General features: G+C 39.6%; 1 long non-coding RNA gene across 1 annotated transcript; it reads right to left on the reverse strand.

Annotated features, from left to right (window-relative positions):
• Positions 1-19525: 19525 nt before the first annotated feature.
• LOC134009980 (uncharacterized) lies at positions 19526-21296 on the reverse strand. Its single transcript, XR_009928292.1, has 3 exons — positions 21191-21296; positions 20477-20513; positions 19526-20025 (listed from the first exon to the last, which is right to left on the reverse strand). It is a non-coding gene; the product is annotated as an uncharacterized LOC134009980 (long non-coding RNA).
• Positions 21297-22479: the final 1183 nt, after the last annotated feature.

Here is a 22479-nt window from a genome sequence, read left to right on the forward strand (position 1 = left end):
AAAAGTGAGAAATACCAAAAGTCATAGCCATCATCTCCTGAAGGAGCTGAACGTTTTGATACAAAAGTTGTAGGAATCGGTTAAAGTATGCAGAACGAGTTAAAGGCCAAAAAACGGCGGAAGAACTAAGAAGTTGATATAATAATAACTAGAAAAGGCTGTTCCTGCGAAACAGCAGTGAGAATGCTGAAAACCTGAATGGGGATAGCTGACCATGCTAAAAAAGCTGAAAATAGTGAAAATTTAGTAGAAAGTTATAAGCTGAAGCTTCAAAGCAACCGAAAGGTATTTTTGAAAGGGGCTGGAGCAGCATTCCAACAATGATTTGAAAGGATTTACCATTACTTTTAAAGGGAGAATAATTTGCACAAAAACCTTTATATTTTAAAAAGTATAAAAGTGAGAAATGAGAAAATACCCGCAAGCTGAAATGAATTTCAAAAATGTGTGAATGACACAAAAGAGGCAGTGTGGAAGCTGAACTGCATCATCTGCATCATCTTAACAAAGCTAAGAGCTAAAATAGCCTACAATGCGGGAGAAGCTGAAAGCTGAACTGTTAAACAGAAGAAGTAGGCTAGCTAGTCGGAACAAGATTATTATCGTTTTAACAGCTGAAATTATAGTTGGGATAGTAATAGCAGTAGCAGATGTAGCCTACCATAGAGTGCGTTTACTCGGCTTTCTTAGTAGGATTCAATGTGTTGATGGAATTAAACATACAGCAGTAGAGCCGATACAGGAAGACACGGCGACACTTTGTTGCAGAAGGATGATGGTGCAAGTTTTGTCCGTGGAGCATACAACGATTAATAAAAAAGAATCATGTAGACGCGTTTATTGAGTAATCGCATAACTAATTACACATGTAAACGGAGTAATCGTATTATTGGCATAAACCGACAATTGCTAGTAATCGTGTTTCTCATGGTCAAGTAAACGTACCAATCACCTGTGTGAGAGACTGAGTGGTGCGTGTCTGTCGTTACGGTGATGGTGCAGCTATGATTGCTAATTAGCAATCATAGCTGCAACGCGCTGAGGGCAGAGAATAAGAGAAATGTAGCTAGAATCCACACCTCAAACAAGATAACCTAGACGCAAAACTGTACATCCAATCCAAAATATAAGGATATTTTCCGAGACCCAAGACTCTGCCGAAACCAGAGATATTCTTTATATGTCTGTGCAGTCAGAAATACGACTCTATCGGCAGTTTCAAAAACGTGTTCCTTTTGCTTTCCTGGTGCTTGTTTGTTTGGTTGCCACGGTGATGGCGCAGCTGTGATAGCTAACGAGCTAGGCAGAGAGAAAAACGAACATTTACCTAGCATCCACACCTCAAACAAGTTGACCTAGACGCAAAACTATACGTCCAATCCAAAATATAAGGATATTTTCCGAGACCCAAGACTCTGCCGAAACCAGAGATGTCCTTTATATGTCTGTGCGGTCAGAAATACGACTCTATCGGCAGTTTCAAAATCTTGTTCCTTCTTGCTTTCTCTGACTGATTTTACTCCTGTAAAATCAGAGTGTGCCACTCTGCTTGCTGCTCATTCATAAAAATCGAGAAGGAGCAAACATTTTAATGTATTTCAAACTGTCATAATTCAAAATTGGCTGAATATTTGAAAAAGCTGAATCATTTGGGAATAGCTGAATGTCTTGTGAACATTTTAAAGGTTGAATGGTGTCTCTAGCTGAAAGTATGCTGAAGTAGTTACGTTTGAAAGAGGAGGAAGCTTTTTAATGATTTGAAAGGATTTACCATTACTTTTAATGGGAGAATAATTTGCACAAAAACCTTAATGTCTTAAAAAGTATAAAAGTGAGAAATACCAAAAGTCATAGCCATCATCTCCTGAAGGAGCTGAACGTTTTGATACAAAAGTTGTAGGAATCGGTTAAAGTATGCAGAACGAGTTAAAGGCCAAAAAACGGCGGAAGAACTAAGAAGTTGATATAACTAGAAACGGCTGTTCCTGCGAAACAGCAGTGAGAATGCTGAAAACCTGAATGGGGATAGCTGACCATGCTAAAAAAGCTGAAAATAGTGAAAATTTAGTAGAAAGTTATAAGCTGAAGCTTCAAAGCAACCGAAAGGTATTTTTGAAAGGGACTGGAGCAGCATTCCAACAATGATTTGAAAGGATTTACCATTACTTTTAAAGGGAGAATAATTTGCACAAAAACCTTAATATTTTAAAAAGTATAAAAGTGAGAAATGAGAAAATACCCGCAAGCTGAAATGAATTTCAAAAATGTGTGAGTCACACAAAAGAGGCAGTGTGGAAGCTGAACTGCATCATCTTAACAAAGCTAAGAGCTAAAATAGCCTACAATGTGGGAGAAGCTGAAAGCTGAACTGTTAAACAGAAGAAGAAGTAGGCTAGCTAGTCGTAACAAGAATATTATCGTTTTAACAGATGAAATTATAGTTGGGATAGTAATAGCAGTAGCAGATGTAGCCTACCATTGAGTGTGTTTACTCGGCTTTCTTAGTAGGATTCAATGTGTTGATGGAATGGAACATACAGCAGTAGAGCCGATACAGGAAGAGACGGCGACACTTTGTTGCAGAAGGATGATGGTGCAAGTTTTGGCCGTGGAGCATACAACGATTAATAAAAAAGAAGACGCGTTTATTGAGTAATCGCATAACTAATTACACATGTAAACGGAGTAATCGTATTATTGGTATAAACCGACAATTGCTAGTAATCGTGTACCAATCACCTGTGTGAGAGACTGAGTGGTGCGTGTCTGTCGTTACGGTGATGGTGCAGCTATGATTGCTAACGCGCTGAGGGCAGAGAATAAGAGAAATCTAGCTAGAATCCACACCTCAAACAAGATAACCTAGACGCAAAACTGTACGTCCAATCCAAAATATAAGGATATTTTCCGAGACCCAAGACTCTGCCGAAACCAGAGATATTCTTTATATGTCTGTGCAGTCAGAAATACGACTCTACTTGCAGTTTCAAAAACGTGTTCCTTTTGCTTTCCTGGTGCTTGTTTGTTTGGTTGCCACGGTGATGGCGCAGCTGTGATAGCTAACGAGCTAGGCAGAGAGAAAAACGAACATTTACCTAGCATCCACACCTCAAACAAGTTGACCTAGACGCAAAACTATACGTCCAATCCAAAATATAAGGATATTTTCCGAGACCCAAGACTCTGCCGAAACCAGAGATGTCCTTTATATGTCTGTGCGGTCAGAAATACGACTCTATCGGCAGTTTCAAAATCTTGTTCCTTCTTGCTTTCTCTGACTGATTTTACTCACCTCTCCATTGAAGTTAGTGAGAGAATTTGAAAGGCTGCTCTCGCTTCAAGGCTCATAGCTGAAAATCTGTAAATGTGAGCTCTTTAGTAGTTACATTGGCTGAAAGAGGACAATTTTTCCTACATTTTAAGGTATAACTTGTTTCTGTAAGTTAAACTATATGAACGTTAGAGGAATTTGTTTGACAAATTAGTTGAATATCAGAAAAAGAGCAGCCAGTCTGCTTGCTGCTCATTCATAAAAATCAAGAAGGAGCAAACATTTTAATGTATTTCAAACTGTCATAATTCAAAATTGGCTGAATATTTGAAAAAGCTGAATCATTTGGGAATAGCTGAATGTCTTGTGAACATTTTAAAGGTTGAATGGTGTCTCTAGCTGAAAGTAAGCTGAAGTAGTTACGTTTGAAAGAGGAGGAAGCTTTTTAATGATTTGAAAGGATTTACCATTACTTTTAATGGGAGAATAATTTGCACAAAAACCTTAATGTCTTAAAAAGTATAAAAGTGAGAAATACCAAAAGTCATAGCCATCATCTCCTGAAGGAGCTGAACGTTTTGATACAAAAGTTGTAGGAATCGGTTAAAGTATGCAGAACGAGTTAAAGGCCAAAAAACGGCGGAAGAACTGAGAAGTTGAAAAGCAATAGTGAGAATGCTTAACAGCATTCTCACAATAAAGAGAAACAGGAAAACAATAGTGAGAATGCTTAACAGCATTCTCACAATAATAAAGAGAAACAGGAAAACAATAGTGAGAATGCTTAACAGCATTCTCACAATAACTAGAAAAGGCTGTTCCTGCGAAACAGCAGTGAGAATGCTGAAAACCTGAATGGGGATAGCTGACCATGCTAAAAAAGCTGAAAATAGTGAAAATTTTGTAGAAAGTTATAAGCTGAAGCTTCAAAGCAACCGAAAGGTATTTTTGAAAGGGGCTGGAGCAGCATTCCAACAATGATTTGAAAGGATTTACCATTACTTTTAAAGGGAGAATAATTTTCACAAAAACCTTTATATTTTAAAAATTATAAAAGTGAGAAATTAGAAAATACCCGCAAGCTGAAATGAATTTCAAAAATGTGTGAGTGACACAAAAGAGGCAGTGTGGAAGCTGAACTGCATCATCTGCATCATCTTAACAAAGCTAAGAGCTAAAATAGCCTACAATGCGGGAGAAGCTGAAAGCTGAACTGTTAAACAGAAGAAGTAGGCTAGCTAGTCGGAACAAGAATATTATCGTTTTAACAGCTGAAATTATAGTTGGGATAGTAATAGCAGTAGCAGATGTAGCCTACTATTGAGTGCGTTTACTCGGCTTTCTTAGTAAGATTCAATGTGTTGATGGAATGAAACATACAGCAGTAGAGCCGATACAGGAAGACACGGCGACACTTTGTTGCAGAAGGATGATGGTGCAAGTTTTGTCCGTGGAGCATACAACGATTAATAAAAAAGAATCATGTAGACGCGTTTATTGAGTAATCGCATAACTAATTACACATGTAAACGGAGTAATCGTATTATTGGCATAAACCGACAATTGCTAGTAATCGTGTTTCTCATGGTCAAGTAAACGTACCAATCACCTGTGTGAGAGACTGAGTGGTGCGTGTCTGTCGTTACGGTGATGGTGCAGCTATGATTGCTAACGCGCTGAGGGTAGAGAATAAGAGAAATGTAGCTAGAATCCACACCTCAAACAAGATAACCTAGACGCAAAACTGTACGTCCAATCCAAAATATAAGGATATTTTCCGAGACCCAAGACTCTGCCGAAACCAGAGATATTCTTTATATGTCTGTGCAGTCAGAAATACGACTCTACCTGCAGTTTCAAAAACGTGTTCCTTTTGCTTTCCTGGTGCTTGTTTGTTTGGTTGCCACGGTGATGGCGCAGCTGTGATAGCTAACGAGCTAGGCAGAGAGAAAAACGAACATTTACCTAGCATCCACACCTCAAACAAGTTGACCTAGACGCAAAACTATACGTCCAATCCAAAATATAAGGATATTTTCCGAGACCCAAGACTCTGCCGAAACCAGAGATGTCCTTTATATGTCTGTGCGGTCAGAAATACGACTCTATCGGCAGTTTCAAAATCTTGTTCCTTCTTGCTTTCTCTGACTGATTTTACTCACCTCTCCATTGAAGTTAGTGAGAGAATTTGAAAGGCTGCTCTCGCTTCAAGGCTCATAGCTGAAAATCTGTAAATGTGAACTCTTTAGTAGTTACATTGGCTGAAAGAGGACAATTCTTCCTACATTTTAAGGTATAACTTGTTTCTGTAAGTTAAACTATATGAACGTTAGAGGAATTTGTTTGACAAATTAGTTGAATATCAGAAAAAGAGCAGCAAGCCACTCTGCTTGCTGCTCATTCATAAAAATCAAGAAGGAGCAAACATTTTAATGTATTTCAAACTGTCATAATTCAAAATTGGCTGAACATTTGAAAAAGCTGAATCATTTGGGAATAGCCGAATGTCTTGTGAACATTTTAAAGGTTGAATGGTGTCTCTAGCTGAAAGTAAGCTGAAGTAGTTACGTTTGAAAGAGGAGGAAGCTTTTTAATGATTTGAAAGGATTTACCATTACTTTTAATGGGAGAATAATTTGCACAATTAATGTCTTAAAAAGTATAAAAGTGAGAAATACCAAAAGTCATAGCCATCATCTCCTGAAGGAGCTGAACGTTTTGATACAAAAGTTGTAGGAATCGGTTAAAGTATGCAGAACGAGTTAAAGGCCAAAAAACGGCGGAAGAACTAAGAAGTTGATATAATAATAACTAGAAACGGCTGTTCCTGCGAAACAGCAGTGAGAATGCTGAAAACCTGAATGGGGATAGCTGACCATGCTAAAAAAGCTGAAAATAGTGAAAATTTAGTAGAAAGTTATAAGCTGAAGCTTCAAAGCAACCGAAAGGTATTTTTGAAAGGGACTGGAGCAGCATTCCAACAATGATTTGAAAGGATTTACCATTACTTTTAAAGGGAGAATAATTTGCACAAAAACCTTAATATTTTAAAAAGTATAAAAGTGAGAAATGAGAAAATACCCGCAAGCTGAAATGAATTTCAAAAATGTGTGAGTCACACAAAAGAGGCAGTGTGGAAGCTGAACTGCATCATCTTAACAAAGCTAAGAGCTAAAATAGCCTACAATGTGGGAGAAGCTGAAAGCTGAACTGTTAAACAGAAGAAGAAGTAGGCTAGCTAGTCGTAACAAGAATATTATTGTTTTAACAGATTAAATTATAGTTGGGATAGTATTAGCAGTAGCAGATGTAGCCTATGCGTTTACTCGGCTTTCTTAGTAGGATTCAATGTGTTGATGGAATGAAACATACAGCAGTAGGGCCGATACAGGAAGACACGGCGACACTTTGTTGCAGAAGGATGATGGTGCAAGTTTTGTCCGTGGAGCATACAACGATTAATATTGAATTTTGAAAATGAATTCCGTTCATATTTTGAATTCTTTTTCAATCCTTATAAAATGAAGTCACTTAAAGATGCTAAATAAGTTGACAAAGGGGAAAAATTAGCAGAAATGTAGTTGCTGGAACTCTTTTCAGAGCTGGAAAGTACTTGTGGAAGGACGTGGAGCTGAATTAGCATTGAAAAACAAACTACTGTAAAACATGTAAAAAAAGAACAGTGCTGAACAATACAGTGTAAAGAAGTTCAACTGTTAAACAAATATATATTTAAAGAAGCCAATATGACCATTGATATGTACTCTGATATTAGAAGGAAAGGAATAAATGAAATCTTAAACTGAACCAAGTCCAGTAAGATTAATGATTGTTCAGTTTTTATGAAGGCGACACAATAATTGTTTTTAAAGCATTAGAAAACATTTTAATAAAATATTAACAATACAACCAATTTTTTGATTATTACAAAAACCTCAACAAAACACTTCACAAAGTAGTTGGAAAAACAGAAATTACAAGGTTCAGTCATGTTCTGTTATGGATTTCAAATAATGTCCATTATTATGTGATATGTTATGTTATATTTCAACAATAATATTATTAATCAAATGTATAGTCTTATGTTAATCTTTAAAACTTACAGAACTACTAATATGAATATTAGTTATAATAAAAAATATTCCCAAACCAAAATACCAGCTGATACCCCACACTAAGACAGGATTCACTCAATCGTGTGTTCCATTTCAAAAGTGTGTTTCTTCATCCATTTGCAATTTTTTGGGGTCTTTAAAATGGCCAAATAAAATGTTCTATAAACTGTTCTGCTATCATTAGTTTCCATATGGTGGACAGTTGAGAAAGGTTTTACTTATTAAATAATAACCTGATCATCAATGCAGGTGGCTGTGAGCATTCCCAAATGTCAGGAATGCTCTCCATAATGAGTCAACACAACATGAGTGTGGGTCCTGTATTATTCCTTTTATAATTACTACGAAATCCATCCAATCCACTTATTTCATGTGTACATTTATATGTTATCACTGAAGAGGTCAGTTTATTTAGTTTAACTACGTCATTGTTTCAGTGATAACCAAAATACAGGAAAACATGATGGAGAACAAAAGAAGACACATTTTTGTCAAAGGACAAACTTACATATATAAAATAAAAGGTTTTTGTTTGGATTGAAGTAGTTCTATGTGAGTATGTTCCTAGAGTATTTCTTTATGTCTCACCCTAAAACTGTTGGATATATTAAATAAGAAAAAATAAATAACACAAAGAAGATAGACAAATAAATTAGTACAAAACTAAATTCCCATTATTGGTTTCTGTGATCATATTGAAAGGCAGGGCTGAACAATATAAGTCACCAACACACTAAACCTGCTCAGACATCCTGTGTCATTTGCATTACTTATTTTCTGTGGTTTTATGGTAACCAAGTTTGAATTTGGTCCTTCTTTCTTAGTGAATAAAACAAGGCATAGAATATGTGAGTTATGGTAATAACTGTGTCTTTACCATAACTCACATGGTAAATATGAGTTGGTTATTACTGTTTGTTTATCGGTTTCCAAATACACTGATAAAATACACTGTTTATAAGTGTTTTATTGAACACTGATAAACAAAGATATAACAATTTCAATGACTCGCAGTTTTGTTCAGCCGTATCTCTTTTCACATGGTGGGGTTTATTTTCTATGTGTGAGTCCTGTCTTATTCAAGTACGACTAAACCAGTTCTCTCTGGTGTGCTCATGAGTACATTTGCACATGATATCTGAAGTAGTCAAAGTTTCTAGTGAACAGTGACCAGATATGAGGAAACGTGATGGAGAAAAACACTAATGCATTGTTCTGAAACATGAAATAAACATTCACATTTACACAGATGGACAGGATAAAATGTTACTCAGAGTCCTCCATTTTGTCCACAGTTCACTTTTATGTGGTTGCTGTTTGTTTAATCTGATGGTGCAAACTAAAGAGTCAAAGGAGCACAGAGTCAATGTGAAGATGTAAAGTGTTCTCACCATGTGACCTTTTTCACTTTCACTGGCTGCTGAACTGCTGCTTCCATGTACCTGCTCAGTGTTCGCTGCAACACTGGAAAGATGGGTACAGTCCTTCAAGAGGAAACCAGGAGTATTTTTACCTTTGAGCCTCATTATGAAGGCCTGATGCTGCACAGAGGACCTGCTGCAGCTTTAGCTGACGCAGGTCAAAGCTGACCTGCGTCAGACCTCCTCTCTCCTGATGCAATCATCCTCACAGATGACAGCTAAATAACACAGTGAAGCAATTATTAATGTAGTTAGAATGAAACATGTCACAGTGACAGCTTTTATTTAGTAAAACATTTATAATACTGGTTTTATTTAACAATAAACCTACAGAAGATCAGTGCACACATTGTAATTACTGGGAATGTTGATTAAAGTTAGTGTATCAGTGTGTTACTGTGATGAACAGAATCAACATACTTGCACAATGTCCCCCTCCATCGTGAGGAGGCCCTTGGTCCCCTTCACATCCTTTATGGATGTGTGTGAAGACGGGTGACAGACATGTGACCACCAACCAAAGAGTCAACAGCAGTTTGTCTCTACTGGAGAGGAAGATGATGCAAGCATGAAGGTGGAATCCTGAGGAGAAAACAAATATATAGTCATGAACTTTAGTCTTTAAAATCACAAGCTGAAAGGTCACATGATGCATGATAAGTTTATACCTTGAACAGTGCTGCAGAGCACAAATCATCTCCTGTCAGTGAGATTTAACATGTGGATGTTTCAGAAGTGTTGATGATAACTTTCTGTTCATCTGTGAGGGTCTCAGCTATGAAGGATTCACAGGAGAGAAAGGCCTACAGAAAGACAATGGAACTGGGAATTAGCATACCCAGAGTAATGAAGTTAATATTTTGTATTTCCAAAGAGAAGATCTCCACTCTACCTTCTGAAAGCTGAGAAGAACCCTGGTCACTGGCAGGAGGAGGACATGTCTCTGTATGATGCAGCAGTGCTGAGTTCACTGTTGCTGGTGGTCTGAGGCAGCATGATGTGTGGTTTTTCTCAGGGTCAGCCAGGTGGTCAGGTGAGGGTTAACAGGGGCCATTTTATGCTCTGCTTTGAAGAAACACTGGGATGGCAGGACATAGAAGATTTCTCTGTGATGGGTCTGGTTTGGACTGACAGTTCATGAAGATGATGTTGAAGTGTGTGTTGTTGTGCTGGAGTTGGTCCTGAAGGATGTTGTCATGAAGGATACAGGAGAACATGTCTCCTGTCTGGAGGAAACAAAGCTAAACATCTAAACAGTTTAAGTTATAGTAGAGTTATAGTTCTTTGACCGGCCACCCCACCCCCAACCCACTTTGCCCTCCACCCCAGTGGGGTATCAGCTGGTGTTATTGGTACATCAGAAAGCATGTGCTGCACCTAGAGCTCATGCTTTCTGATGGTAAATGTAGCAGCTTTTATAGAGCTGCTCAGACAGTGGTGGCCTGTGCATTTATCAATCCTGACCCAACCCACCCAGATAAATGCACAGGCCACAACGGGTTGAATATAGAGGTGATATCAATTTATTTAATATTATTATACCCATTATCATTTTAATATATTATCATCATTTGATTCATTATAACTTATATGTGTCATATTATTTAAATTATAAGTATTATAACAGCTGTAAATAATCTTTTATGAGGTGAAACGTTCAATATTGAGAAAACTTACAGTATCTGGGAAAAATTCATTATCTTATTCTGTTAAATATCAATAGCTTTTCTTAATACTTTTCTAAAGAAAACATTATTATCTCTTCACCAAAAATACAAACTTCAGGCAGTAATTCTTTACATTTTTCATGATTTTTAAGACTCACCGACCTCTTCATGGTTCACTGGTGGACAGGACACAGAACACTGGGTTGTGATAGCTATAATACGTCCTCATGACCCCTGACTGGAGACATCTCTGTGGCTGGGAAATGAAAATTAGATCAAGCAGTGTGTTCTTGTCTGTGGTGGCAGAGGTGATCAGCTGTACATATCCCTTAGACTGAAACAGATCTAGAATTGGCTTTGTTGACCCGAGTACCTGATTCTCATTGAAGTCTCCACACACAATAACAGGGTGACAGTCCAACACCTCAAGTGCATCCAAAAGGCTTACCAGGTTTTCCAGGAACGGTCTCAGACTGTAGTCAGGAGGTCTGTACACAGCTGCAATCACTGCACAGAATGGAGCCTCAACCTTCAAAGCCACAAACTCAAGATCAGTCACATTATGCAAATACTGTCTTTCACGCACCTGAATGTGGTTTCTCACATAAACAGCAACTCCACCACCTTCTTTGCTGGCCATCTGAGGATATCTAGTGTAGGATGCGTGTCTGTTGCGTTTAAACATGTTGTAGCCGTCCAGCTGAAGACTGTCTGCAACAAAGGAGCCTTGCAGGCGAGTCTCTGTCAGACACAGTACATCTGCTAGCCTCAGCTCATGATGTTTCTCGATGTCACCGATGTGAGATGGCAGTCCCTCTGTGTTGTGATGAACAAGGGTCAGAGTGTCAGGCCTGTTTACTGTTTCTCTCACCTGAAGAAGAGGCATCATGTGATCCACATCGACTTGTCTCATGGTCTCGAGCGCTGCAGTCACTTCAGGATTGGCGTATATTTTCTTTTCATCCAAATCTAGTAAATAAAGACCGCTGAGAGACGTCACTCTGCTGAGAGCTACATAAGCCATACCTGCTTCAAAGATTTTCTGCAGTGACACCACAGCTGCATGTGTTGTGAGGCCCTGGGTTTTATGGACAGTGCACGAGAACGCCAGCCTCACAGGAAACTGTCTACGTACCACTCCATTCTGTTTCAGCTTCTCCTCTGCTCTCTCGATGTAAACCAGATTGGCAGATTCTGGAGCTCCACTCTGGTTTCTTGTTACACCTGTCTGATTGTCCATCCTCAGGCCCAGCTTAGTGATGTGTTGATCATCTTGAGAAGTCACGATGCTCATCAGTGTGGCAAAAGCACCGTTAACCAGACCATTCTGAACATCAAAGTTTCTGGTGAGCATGACACGAGCCCCTTCAGCAACTTTCAGAGTGTCTGCTAAATCATTTCGACCTCCCTTATATGGTGTGTCTTTTCGTGCCATTGTGCCTGTTCGGGGATCTTTCTGGAAGTCATCTGCATCGATCGTTATAATGTTGGAATGGAACAAAGACAGTGTTGCTGAGTTATGTTCATCAACCAACTTATTTGTGGGGAAAATGTGCAGAACCTCAGTGGGACAACGAGCTCGTTCAGTGATGGTCTGTGACAACAAATCTCTGTCAGCCTGAGACAGCTCATCTGCCTTTTGTTTCACCCGAATCCTGTTCAACATGTCTGCAAAGGCAACATCATCTTTCTGTCTCATGATCTCAGTCAGAGTGATCATCTGAAAATGTTCCTGCCACAGGTCAATATCTGCTGGATCGTGTACACAGAGCGGTTTAGACTGTCGCACAGGTGGCAGCTGATAAAAATCTCCAACAGCTAAAACTGACATTCCACCAAACGCTCTCTGATTGCCTTTGATCTGTTTCAGTCGTGCGTCCACATAAGCAAAAAGAGGCTTCGAAACCATCGAGATCTCATCGATTATGATGATTTGAGCATTAAACAGTTCAGATCTGAGTTCATCCAGTTTGTTACCAAGTCCTTGGATTGGTGGTTTCAGACTGCGGGGAAGCTTCAGTAGAGAGTGAAGTGTTGTGCCACAGATGTTGAAAGCTGCAGTTCCAGTGAAAGAAGAGAGTAAAACAGTTGGGTTTGATATGTCAAACTCCTCTGAGTAGAGTTGCAGTTTGCTCAGTATCTTAGATGCCTCAGAGTAAATGCATTTTATCAGGTGTGACTTTCCTGTTCCTGCACCACCGTTGACATAAAAGAAAAACTGCTCTGGATTTAGGCCACACACAAGTTTATTGCACCAGTCTCTGATTGCATAGAACACACAGGCCTGCTTCTGGTTCAGGTTCTGATACATATGTCGTAGCACAGCTGTATCCATAGCTGGAGGTTCTCTCATGGCTCTCATTTCTGTTACAGCAGCAGACTGAGGACAATAGTCGGGCACATTTTCCTGTTCATCGTCTGGCTCTCTTTCCTGCAGGTCATCATCACACGGCAACCTCACAACTTCAGATTCAGGAGCAAGATTACACCATTCATCAATCACATGGTCTCTGCTCTCCTCAAACTCTACAAGTGCATTCTCAATCTCCTCAGTGTTTTTCTCATATTTGTCTCTGTTTGTTTTGACAATATGTTTCACACTCTCAGGACGGTTTGAGCCTGGTAGCTGGACCCAGCCAGAGTTGTAAAAAGAGTCGTAGGTTGGAAGATTGGTACTTCGTATTTCATACTCAGATCGGTGAGGAAGGTACAGTCTCAGTAATCTGGCATAAAACTGCTCTGGGTGTTTCTCCTTTGAACAGTGGTAATATCTGATGACAGAGGGCTTATCATTTTTCCGCCTTTGGACAAATCCCAGCTCATTCAGAAGTGGTAAAACGCCATCACGCTTTGAGTGGTCTGCACTGACAAACCTGCAGGTAGCAGCAAAATCAGCCAAGCACATCTCCTCATACTCTGGTGTCTCAGGTCTGGCTTTGTATTTGTCACTCAAACTTGTCATCCAGACATTACAAGACTCTGACGGGGTGTCCTCCAAGAATGACATGGGGCGACTCATTTTCACTGGATTGTCATCAGTAGGAATGAACACAACACTGCGTGAACACTTTTTCATCTTTATTCCACATGCACGAGTCACACACTCCTGAGCACTGATCTCTCTCTTTTTTGAGTAAGCCTGCATGACAGCTCTCATCTCATCACACTCATTAACTCTGTCCATGTTGGAATTCTCCATGACTGTTTTCAGGTACTCTGACATCCCACTTTCCTTCTTTGTGATGTATTTAGTCAGATACTGTATACACGAGTAAGCATTCAGAATGAAAGACACATCGATGTTACTGTCCCAGGCTTTAAGCAGATGTGGGTTGTACCCGTTTATCCAGCAGTCTTTGGGATCACGCTTCAGGTGGATCGCAGTCTTTCTGTTCATACTCTGAAGGTACCGTTCATACTCTGCCAGTGTCAAGTTACATTGAGAGAGGACCTGCTCTAGACTCAAGGAAGCGATTTCAGGTTCATTCAGCAGCTGCAGCAGAGGTCTGAGTTTGCTCTTTGCAGTTCCAGTGTTATCATCCTCACCAGGTCTTGTGATCGTTGTGCTTGTGCAGGGTGGCTTTGGAAAACCAAACCGACAACCAGAGTTCACACTCTTGAAGCAACTCCTAGTGTGGTTCTTACTGTGCTTCTGAACTTCAGAGACTTTCTGGTACAGTTCAGGTTGTGTTTCTGGGTCAGGTAGTTGTGCTGAGATGTATCTGTCTACAAAATCACACACAGTCTGATCATCACAAACATCCAGTTCAGGTGCTCCATCAATCCAAAGCATTCCATGAATATGTGGACTTCCTCTGTGCTGAAACTCTACTCTGTAGAAAAAGTCAATCACTTTCCCCAGTGGCTGAGCATCTGAGAGCAGCAGATCTCTGAATAGTGCCTCAACACGCTTATCAAACAAACGCATGCATGTGACAGGGTTGGATCGCAGAATCTGACATTTAGCTGTCCAGTCAAGTGATTCAAAATCTACCTCTTCACCTTGCTGTCTCTTTATTGCTTCAATCACTTCAGGCCATCTGAATTCAGCAGCTGAAAATGTGCAGAAGAACGTCGGAGTTCCCAACTGTCTGATCATGGCAAACAGATCTTTAGTGGTTTTCTCCCAGTATACTGGAGTCCCTCTCAGTGGCTGCATGAATCTGATTGCATCTTTATTTCTCACCAGTTTCTCAACCTCTCTTTTGTCTTGTAACATGCCTGAGGTTATCATGCGTCCATCTCTGGTCATAGTTTTACCTTTCCTCAGCTGTATCGTCATGCTGTTATTAGCCAAGTGTATTTCTATCAAAAACTGTGCAAAGAACAAGTAGTTTGGGTCTCTGGCAAAACGATCATCCACATTAAAAAGCCGTGACTTGAAATATCCACTTGGACTGACTTTAATGTGTCTCATTTGGTCCAATGTGTTCTCGCCCGTAGGAAACTGTACAGGGAATGACATTGATTCCAAATGTGGAGTCCTGAAGAAGCTTACTGGGCTATTCCTCTGTGCTGGTGCCACACAATAAGTGTTATCACTGTAACAGAGGATCTCTTCTGATATGTCAAGAGGCTGAAGGCATGATTCTAAAGCAAACCCTCCATTTGGCAGATCACCTTCGTCTCCATCATCTCTCTGCTGCTGTGGTTGTTCACATTCACCATTCTGATCATTTTCAGGCTCATTTTCTGCCTCACACAGTGCATTTCTCTCACACATGTCAATTTGCATCAAATCTGCATCATCATAGTCATCCTCCCCCATGCTAACATCATCATCATCATCATCATCAGGAAGTGTTGGGTCACAGAGTTCGGCTTCATCTCTGATAGTAACGTCCTGATATTGTGGATGAACCTGCTTCAGTTTCAGTAATGCAGAGACTAGTTTAGACCAGGTTACTGTCTGAAAAAGCTGATGCCCTCTGTAAGACAAACGTCTTTTCAGTTTCACTCTCATCACCTGAGACTCACTCCTCAGTCTGGGTAATGCATTGACTGTTTCTTGGACCTCAGATGGCACACACACAACATTTCCCCTGATCAGTCTTTGTCTGCCTCTTGGAAGAGGAATGATCTTTGCAAACGGTATGCACTTAGCAATCAAATGTCTTTCCAGAATATTCAGATCTGACAGTTCGCTGGGAATTTCAGACAACTCAAGTTTATTAGCTGCTGCGAGGTTTGGCATGCATCCTTTCTTTAGATGAGCGTGGCATGTGTGACAAATCCACTCTTTCTTTCTCTCATCAGGAACTGTGCATGGTTCACTTCTGCAGGCTTCATCACAAACATGAACATACTTTCCTGTCAGACATTGTGCGACCACATTTGGATTTTTGTCATAGTTTGACCTTGTGCACGTTCGTACCTGGTTGGGAAACGAGGCCTTATGGCACACAGTGCAGACATAAGTGGGACCAGCCTTAATATTAGATCTAAACACAGATATGGCTTCATTGATCAATCTATTCTCAACTGTCTCGTGTTGCAGACTCTGTGTTTCTCTGGTCTCTGTTTCACTCTGAGTATTTCTGTTCATCTGTCTGTATTTTCTTTTTATGCTCACTGTACATCTGATGTTATGCATCATCCTAAATGAATGATTGTTATATCGTTTTCTCATTAAATCTTTCATAAGCTGTCTGTGTCTGAGCCTGAATACTCTGTCATTTGCATAACGGTTTCTGATATAAGATCTTTGTTTCTGTTGAAAAGCTTCACTTTGACTGTAACGGTTTCTGATGTAGATCATTTTTTTCTGTTGAAAAGCTTCACTTTGACTGTAACGGTTTCTGATGTAGATCATTTGTTTCTGTCGAAAAGCTTCACTTTGACTGTAACGGTTTCTGATGTAGATCATTTGTTTCTGTCGAAAAGCTTCACTTTGACTGTAACGGTTTCTGATATTCATCTTTTGTCTATCTCGAAACACTTTGTTTGTTCTATAATTATTAGAAAAATACTGCTTCAGATACTGTTTTCGTTTATGTCTAAATTCAGCATTTTCCCTGTAGGAATTCCTCACACTCTCTCTCTTTTTCTCTCTGACTTTCAGATTTTTCCTGTAAGAATCTCTGATGTATGATTTATGTTTTTCCCTTAATTCAGAGTTGTGTTTATACTTCTTAATATTTTGCAGGGTTTTCTTCTGTCTAATATCAAGATTATTTTGATATGTCAGGTTTGAGTAAGAGCTTTTCTTTGCTCTAAAAGTTTCATCTGAAGCATACTTTTCCCTTTCTTTCTTCTTTTTATTCTCTTTACTTAGTCGAGGTTTTTCTGTCCTTAGTCTCCTCTTCAGTTTTTTCCTCTGCTGTTTATTTAACTTTGTCAGTTTACAGGAGATTCCTATCAGTACAGTATCAGAGAGCTTAGTGGACACATTGTTTCTTATTGAGGGTGAAAGGTTTGATTCACAGTGAGCATCATGCGATAAAAGGAAACTGGATTCTCTTGTTGCTTCTTTGTCAGCACTGGTAGGAGGGAATGAGACATGTTGTTGTTTAACATCAGATGTAAAACTGATATCAGTGGACACACCTTCCATTACATCGTCACAAAGATCATCTACAACAGGGTTCATCACTTCTTCTGTGAAGTTACACTCATGTGCAGGAGAAGCCTGTGTTAGGAATGTAACATCAACCTCTCGTTGAACAGCATTTGTGTCAGCTGACATTTCTGGTAAAATGTTCTTAGACTGATCAGTGGCTGTTTGCATGTTTGATTCATTGACAGCTTCCTCTAACAGAGGAGGTATATCAACAGCTGTGTGTCTGCAGCCTGTGTCTGAAACAGCATTTCTCTGGTTGGATGTGTTCACACAGTGAAATGACAGAGGCTTGAGTTCATACATACAAGATGACTGGATGTCAAACATTGTGTAGCACAACTTGATCCTGTCAATCATGTCACTCAGATGTGTGAATTTCAGCATCACAGCAGTACCAAAGTTCAACAGCCTGGAGGACATTGGCATTCCATTTGTGTTCCTGGAGTGTGGGTCAAAGTATCCGTACTGACCAGATCTGTATCTGAAAACTGCGATACATAACCCTGACATGATAAGCAGCCCATACTGTACACCTGATGACAGAAAGCTCAGTCCATGTTCAAGGCTGAGAAGCCTCTCTCCACCTCCAAATGTTCCATACACAGACAGCCGAGTCAAGTCTACCTGATACTTTGACCTGCGTGCACACACTTCATCTGGAAGTTCATCAGATGCCAAATGGACACTGTTAGGAAACCGTTCTCTGGCCTGTCTGTACACAACATCACCTTTATCCAGAACTAGGTCAAGATCTGCTCTGCTAATCTTTTCATTCTCATGAAGAAATGACAGAAAGACCAAACTGTTGGTCACACACTGACTGTTCCTGCATTTTCCATATTTTAATGAAGCCTGACTGTGTGAGGCACAGACATGTGTCATTGATGGCTGAGGTTCCGCATTCACACGGTGTTGATGAGATGTTCCAGCTGCATCACATCCTTTCTTTACCATGTCAGCATAAGACACCTGAGGTACACTCTGCTTCACCTGTTGTTCTTTATCATGCTGGACAGCATCGATGACAGTGTTCCCATCAGAAACTGCACTCTGACCTCTGCTGTTTACCTGCTGTCCATCAGAAGACTGTCCAACACACATACCATCACTGTGATGTCCTCTCCTTACAACCTCAGCATAAGATACGTTCTGTGACACTGGGATACCTTCGGCTTGTTCACGCTGAGATTCTTTCTCCTTCTGCCATCTGAGCTTCTGAGCCTGAGAACGTTGACCCTTCCTTGGCATTGTTGCTGTGCTTCAAAACCTCAAAACGTACTTTATTTGTACTGATGTCACCAACACACTCCGGTTGTTGTGATATTTCAAATGTAGCTTTGTTTAGTTTATCAATATCTACCAATTAATTTATTTAATTAGTAATTTTACATGCAATGCTTAATTACAAAAACTATGAAAGTAGAAACGGTTTGTTGTCAAATGTGTGGAAAATATTAAGAATGGAAGTGTCTACCTTATGTACACAGTTATGTCAGAACATTTTTATTTCATGTATTTACAACTCAAGAACAGGTTTTATAGGACAAAACAGTAAATATCCAGAAGATAAGTAATATGTTTTAAGTACTCGGTCACACCACAGAGAAAATAATTATTAAGGAAATATACAAACTCAAGACAAAGTACAATTTGTTTTTAACTTTTACCAGCGGACAAAAATAAATAAATATGGTAGTTAGAGTTTTACTCAGTAAGAATAAACTTCATTAATTGGGTGAGATCTCAGATTTCTGAAACAGCAAGACCAGGTTCCAAACAACCTCGGTTTTCCAAAGCAAATCTGGTTCAGAGAACGTTGAGCCAAAGCAAATCTGGTTCTGAGAACGGTGAGCCAAAGCAATTCTGGTAAGCCAAAGCAATTCTGGTGAGCCAAAGCAATTCTGGTGAGCCAAAGCAAATTTGGTGAGCCAAAGCAATTCTGGTGAGCCAAAGCAATTCTGGTGAGCCAAAGCAATTCTGGTGAGCCAAAGCAAATCTGGTTTTGAAATTAGATAGAGAGGGGACAGATGGATACAAGATAGAATGTCCAAATATTAGATGGAGGGGGGTAGATGGATACAAGATAGAATGTCCAAATATAAGATAGAGGGGGATAGATGGATACAAGATAGAATGTCCAAATATTAGATGGAGGGGGGTAGATGGATACAAGATAGAATGTCCAAATATAAGATAGAGGGGGATAGATGGATACAAGATAGAATGTCCAAATATAAGATAGAGGGGGATAGATGGATACAAGATAGAATGTCCAAATATAAGATAGAGGGGGTAGGTGGGACAGGAAAGACAGAATGTCCAATAATGATAGGGACAATGAGAGGAGACACGTTGAACAGGAAGACACAGAGAAAACAATAATTAGACATTGTTGATAGCAGAAATCTAATCTAGCATTCTGTTACATAAGCTGTGTAAACATTTAATGGCTTCAACAGAACAGAATATTGAAAAAGTTAAATAAATCACTTTTTAGGCCAGTAGTTTCCAGATGTGTGTGAAAACAGCTGGTACTATGAAATGTGGACTTGATTAAAATAATCTCAAGACCCACTGACTTGTTCAACATGAAGCAGAACAATACAGAACTGATCACTGCACAACATGTTCTGCTCACTTTACACACTGATTTCTGCCTTTAGTGATGTTCCATTAAAACTGTCAGCTTTCAACTGTCAGCTTTCTACTGTCAGACTCTGCTGCTGGGACCTGTTCTGATCCACTATACAGGCAGAACAGCTCAGCTCACATGGCTCTAACTTCAGTCAGTGTTTACAGGTCTGTTTTCACTACATTTATATTCATGTGTGAACTCAGCAGTTGTGATAAACCACAAAAACTCTGTGATTAAAATGTGAAACACTCCTATACTCAGTGATGTGATGGACTGAACCTCAGTGACTAAAAATCTGATCACCAGCCAAGCAGGAGTTCTGGTCCGGTTCTCTCTGCGTCTGAGTTCTCTCTGGGTCTGAGTGGAGAAACAGTTTGTTAGTATCTGATCAGAAGAGTCTGAACACACACATCATCTGATCTCACAGCTGATTGGTTCTGCTCTTGTCTGTACAGGATGAGGTTTGGTCCAGACTTTTGTGGACTTGAAGTAGTTAAATGTTGTTGGTTGATGATCAGAGAGGCTGAATGTGTTCATGATCAGAAACATGGAAACTATCCCAGTTCTGCTCTCAGAGACTATCCAAAACTTTGGGTATCAGAGATCAGATGGAAATCAGAGCAGTAACACATCAGCTGTTAAATCTGTTCTCTGACTAATGATCGATGTTTCACTTCATTCATGCAGTTTGAGAAGGACAGGTCTGCTAGATGTTACATAGCTGCACACTGACAGGAAGCTTCACTTCATATGAACCAGAGCAGGTATCAGGAACGCATCCATCAAGGAACTAAATGTTGGTCCTCACCAGTCAGAGCAGGAGCAGGGGTCAGAGTTCAGGTAGTCTAAAGAAAGGAGGAAAAGAAAGTTGTCAGTTAAATTCTTCCAGCTAAGGACACAGCAGGTTCACCAACAGGGGGGCAATAAAACACCATGTAATGACACTGCAGCTTAGACTGTGTGTCACTGGGACATGGAGCAGCACAAAGTTTCATCTTCTGTCAGCTGCCCTGCAGTGAACATTATGTGCTGAGCTGCTGCGATTGGCTGCTTTATCTGTCAGTCACTGACACCGCCCACAGGGACAGGACAGTAAAATGGGGACATCCACAAATAAGGAAACACTTTCTGCTGACATGGGAGACTCACTTTAACTGGAAACACTTTAAATATTTCAGTCTGAATGGAAAGTTTGGACTAAAACTCTGTCTGTAAAACATGCATCAATGCACACAGTATAATCATCACCAGTCCACACATCCATTCAGTATTTCCAGGTGACAGAATCTGAATACAACAGTGCTACAAATATACCAACAAAGTAAAGATGTTTTCTAAAAGCTTCAGTAAGTGTGGACAGAATATTTCTGTGTTCATTAAATGTCTGTTCAGGGGGGAATTCACTCACAAACTCTGATGTAACGCAAATAAAGTTCATCTGATTTTTAAATACAAAATATATTAACTCAGTCTGCTGATGTGATCTACAGCCTGTTTAACTTTACAATAAGTCTGTACTTACCAGCCAAAGCAGCAATCAGGTTTCTCTCTCAGTCTGAAAAAAGACAGTGTTAGTTATCTGAGTGTAAAGACTGAATCTACCTGAACCACAGAACACAGGGAGAGTAATGCTCATTATCAGCTGTCTCTGTCTCTGATCATTTACATTCAAGAATTTAAATAGATTTATTATAATGTCTCAGTTACAGAGACATGAACATGATGTGGTTTGTGTTATTTCACAGGACCCAGTTCAAGTGTGAGGTGTGTACCGCCATAGCGAAACTGAGGAGAACTGTCAAATTGGACAAATATGGCCGCGGTCTCGTCGACGTGACGTCAGTGGTAGCCATGAATACACGCATAGAAACAGCTTTTACCACTCGTAACATTATTCGTGGTTAAACTAACTGAACAGAGGCTGGAACTAACAGTTTTAACTAAGCAGAGACCAGCATGAATACATTTATATGTTAAGTCCTCGTAAGTCATCTTAGACACAGCCTTAGGACCAGTTTTAGACAATTTATAAAGCGACCGTTAGCATTGAGGCTAATGGTCGCTAACCGTTATTAGCCAAAAGCAGTCAAGTAACCGTGGCTCACGAACAAGATATTTTTGCTGTTTGTGGCTTTATTTTTATACGGTTTAAGCCTAAAACCAGTTATGTAACTTATTTGAACAGCAAAAGTGTTCCACATCTCATAAAATTTGCATTGGCGACAGACCGAGTTAGAGGGCTATTTACCTGAGCAGACATTCAAGAAGAAGAATGTGCGTCGCTCGCGGACCATGACGCAGATACGTTGAAGGTCACTTGGAAAATCTACATACATTGATGCATAGACATAGTTTATGCATTGATGACCGTGCAGTGCAAATGTTTATCCCTCAGCTGGTCGAGAAAGATGTCCGCCCTTCCTGGTTCTGGTTCTGATGGAGGTTTCTTCCTGTTAAAAGGGAGTTTTTTCTTTTCACAGCTACCTCTGCACGCTCAGGAGGGAGATTGGATCGGAGAAATTTCACAGCAATTTCCTTATCATGGTCACTTTTTTAACTGGCTCCATATGAAATCAACTCATTTGGAATTTAATTAATTTGATTGGATTTGATTATCAGTGGATTGTAATGAATTGGACTCTAGCTGAAAATAGTCCTTCTGGCCATACTTGTTACATATGAGTGTGCTAAAACACTACAACTGAATCAAATTCTGAACTTAATATTTTATTATATAAATGATTTTATTATTTATATTACTATTTTAAGTTTTCAAACTAACAAACGTAACAAACGTAACAAAAGTAACAA

Source organism: Osmerus eperlanus, chromosome 23 (assembly GCF_963692335.1).
Source record: "Osmerus eperlanus chromosome 23, fOsmEpe2.1, whole genome shotgun sequence".
NCBI lineage: Eukaryota > Metazoa > Chordata > Actinopteri > Osmeriformes > Osmeridae > Osmerus > Osmerus eperlanus.